Here is a 3945-nt window from a genome sequence, read left to right as displayed (position 1 = left end):
CAATGTATTCCTAGTGAGGAAAAGTTGGTGTGTTGCTGCCAGTCAGATGAGGAAGTAGAAACAAATGGAGAAACTGCACTTTGACAATTTAAGGAACTGTTAAGGCTTGTGTGTTGACCCAGTGTAAAAATGACTGGAGCAGCCTGGACACGTGTTGAGAAGATTTCAGGAGATGAATGAGCTCCTGTATAACAGGCTGTAATGGGCTATAATAGTCTTCAGCATTTCCTGTATCACAGGCTCACAGGCATGGAATGATCCTCCCAGTCCTTACACAGCAGCTTTGGTGCTTGTAGGTTTCTGTGAGTTAGCCGATAAAACATGGACCATTGAGCGCTTGTTTTTGTATTGAGTCAGATATCTGGGAGATCATTGACAAAATAAAAAACAATGCTCATTAATATGAACTCTTTGACTTGCATATACAGTCTGACTTGTATACTTCAATTACTATTTAGTTAGCAAATAGTTAACTGACTGACTGCTCGACTGTTTCCTGATGAAGCGCTTTTGCCTGAAACATTGATTCTCCTGCTCCTCGGATGCTGCCTGACCTGCTGTGCTTTTCCAGCACCACACTCTTGACTCTAATCGCCAGCATCTGCAGTCCTCTCTTTCGTCTGACTCCTAGACTGACTGACTGCTGCCAAAGTGACTAAATGATAACTACTAATCGAAGAAATGGACATCTCTTATACTACAGCATCACATGTTATCATGCCATCTTGCTGTCTAATGGTTTTGTGCTTTTCTGAGATATATGCAATAAGACAGCATCCCCTTCAGACCTCTGAATAGCAAGAAACCTGCTCTGACAAGTATGTGCAAGGATGCACATCAGTACACTATCTTTCGGCATATAATGTTGAATAATGCTTTCGCAGACATACAGCATAACTGAATCAAATACATATGCTATTATCATGTCTTGGCTATGCAGCTTCACAGTGTCGGTCATGGACAGATCCTGTGTTGTGGATGTTTGGTTGTGTGGCGATGCTACCCCTCTAGTGAAGTTATGTTGTCCTTGTTATATTTCAAGAGGGGTTGTAAAGGCAGGGGTGTCAATTTGTCTGGAAATTGCTACTTCAAAACAATGGCAAGGGAGTGGACAGTTGTCCCATTCAGGTTTTTTTTTCCCAGTTTGATTTAGTTTTAGCAGGCAATCAGAAAATTGCTTGGGACTGAGAGAAGCAGCTACAGTGAAATGAAGTTCCAGGCTTTAACAGATGTTTCTTGCCTGAACTTTCTATCTGAAACCACTCCTGCCTGAAAGAACCTGTGTTTGAATTTACCTTTTGCCAAGACGTGTGTGTCTATGGGATGTTGCAGGAATTGGAACAGCTCCTTTGTTAAGTTGTGATATGGTCAGTTGGGTTATCAAATAAGTTCTTCTAAATTCTGTTTTCTTTAGTTTGTGTTTCATCCATAATGTTTAAATAAATCCTGGTTTGCTTAAAGCTGAGTGGTTTGACCAGCTGCATCTCTACTGGAATATCCACTTTACCTCTGTCGAATAAAAAAAAAATTAGGGTCTGGGCTATCTTCTTAAAAAGTTGCGAGGGGGTCTGGCCTGGTCCATAACAATTGTTTTTAGGTACCAGCCATTATGTTATGTGGCATACAGCAGGATATGTGCAAATAGTGTGTCACAGGATCAGTGCTGCGTCCTCAACTGCTTGCAATTATATTAATGACTTGGATGAAGGGATGTAAGGTATGTAGCCAAATTTGTTGCTGACATTATCACCGAAAAGACGCTAACTGGTGAAGTGGGTGCAAAGCAGGCTGCAAGAAAAGATATAGGAAGTTTGAGGGAGTGGGCAAATGGAATATGATGAGGGAAAGTATGAAATTGTCCATTTTGATGGGAAGGATAAAAGGGACATAGATGACCTAAGAGATTGCAGTGTTCTGAGATGCAGAGGGATCTGAGCGTTATTACAACAAGTCTCTGGCCAAAGGTCCCCAGTTCATTTTGATTCGAGATAGAATACCCTGAGTAAGGGAAAGGAACAACCTGGCTTCTCTTTTTCACTGCACCCCTTCCTTAGTTGGTCGCAACAATTTACTTAATTTGAAAGAGATCCTGTCCTTTCTGGATAAGGTTTTCCATTGAAAAGTTATCGCTTTGCTTTAAAAGGAGCCATTTTAACCGGGCGTTCTAGAGCTAAAGAAGGAATAGATTTATTCACAACTATTACTTGAAGAAAAAAAAATGCAGTGCAATATTTTGGGCTGTTGTGGTAGTGTCCCTTCCTCTGGCCTGTAAGACCTGGGTTCAAGTCTCAATTCCTCCAGTGATGTGACATGACATCTCTGAAGAGGTTTATCAGAAAATATTTTTCAGAAACGCAGCCCGCACCTGTACAGAATAGAAATGAGAGTTGAGTCTAAAATGTACAGGTCAAAAAAAGAATCAATGTTTGACTTGTCTCTGGTGAATTGGTTGTGAGATATTGTTGCCATTAAGGTGGATACTTCTTATTTCATTGGCAGTTCAGTACTTGTTCAGAGTTTCTCCAGTCTCTTTTGCTGCCTTGATGTACTTGCTTACACCAATCAGAGGGAGAGGGCCGAAGAGAGAAAGGCTTAATTTCTTCCTACCTACACTTGCAGGGGAGTCTAATGTCCCCTCACAGTATACTTTAGCACAGCGAGTAAGTAGCAGATTTAAAATAGAGATGTTTCCACTCTTGTAGAAGAGACTAGGACCCAAGGGCGCAGCCTCAGAGTGAAGGGATGACCCTTTAGAAATCAGATGAGGAGGAATTTCGTTGGCCAGAGGGTGGTGAGTCTGTGGAACTCGCTGCCACAGGAGGCAATGGAATGTATTTAAGACAGAGATAGATGGATTCTTAATTAGTGAAGGGAATCAAGGGTTCGGGGAGAAGGCAGAAGAATGGAATTGAGAAATATACCAGCCATAGTCGAATAGCGGAGCAAACTTGATGGGCTGAATGACCTCATTCTGCTCCTGTTTTTTTTAAGTCAAATTCATTTGGAGAATGTAGGCATTGCTGGCTGGACAGCATTTATTGCCCATTCCGAGTCTTATGATCTTATGGTGCTGTGGGATTCACTGCCCCAGAGTGCGGTGGATGCCAGGACATGAAATCTATTTAAGGAGAGGTGGACAGGGTTTTTAATGAATAATGAGCTAAAGGGGTGTGGAGATTGGCCAGGAAAGTGGAGTCGAGGCCAGGAGATGAGATCAGCCATGATTGTATCAAATGACAAAGCAGACCTCCAGGGGCTGAATGGCCATCCCAGCCCCTAGTTGTAAGAATACATAGGTTGTGGTTCAGTTATGCAGGGTACTGGTGAGACCACATCTCAAAAACAGTGTGCTGTTTTGGTTTCCTTATTTGAGGAAGGAAGTGACTGCACTGGAGAAGTGAAAAGAAGGTGAAGCATGATAATTCCATCAACTCGATTGAGTGAGACCTTCTTCCTTTCATGCTGCCAGTTTGCCCTTTGCACCAATCTGTCCAGTTCCTTTCTGAAAACCCCACCTGAGACCGCCACTCAAACTTTACAACCAGCCATTCACTGCATGATAAATATTCTGGCCTGTTTCTAGAATTCACTAACCCGGAATGCTGCGAACCCCAGGACGATGCAGAAGCTAAATGAGTCTGTCAACAGATATTTGGGTTGGACAGTTATGGAGAGTGGACAGGAGGGTGGAGTTGAAGCCAAGATGTTGCTCAGGATGTGGGTGAGGCCACTTCTAGAGTATTCTGTCCAGTTCTGGTTGCCCTGTTATTGGAAGGATATTAATAAGCGAGAGAGAGTTCGGAAGAGATGCATCAAGATGTTGCCAAGGATGGAGGGTTTGAGTTCTAAGGAGGGGCTAGATAGGCTGGGACTTTTTTCACTGCAGCATTGGATGTCAGGAGGTGACCTTATAGAGATTTGTAAGATCATGGGGGTGTAGATAGG

Source organism: Chiloscyllium punctatum, chromosome 34 (genome assembly GCF_047496795.1).
Source record: "Chiloscyllium punctatum isolate Juve2018m chromosome 34, sChiPun1.3, whole genome shotgun sequence".
Classification (NCBI taxonomy): domain Eukaryota; kingdom Metazoa; phylum Chordata; class Chondrichthyes; order Orectolobiformes; family Hemiscylliidae; genus Chiloscyllium; species Chiloscyllium punctatum.
The sequence above is the reverse complement of the archived record's forward strand: the minus strand, read 5'-3'. Positions refer to the sequence as shown.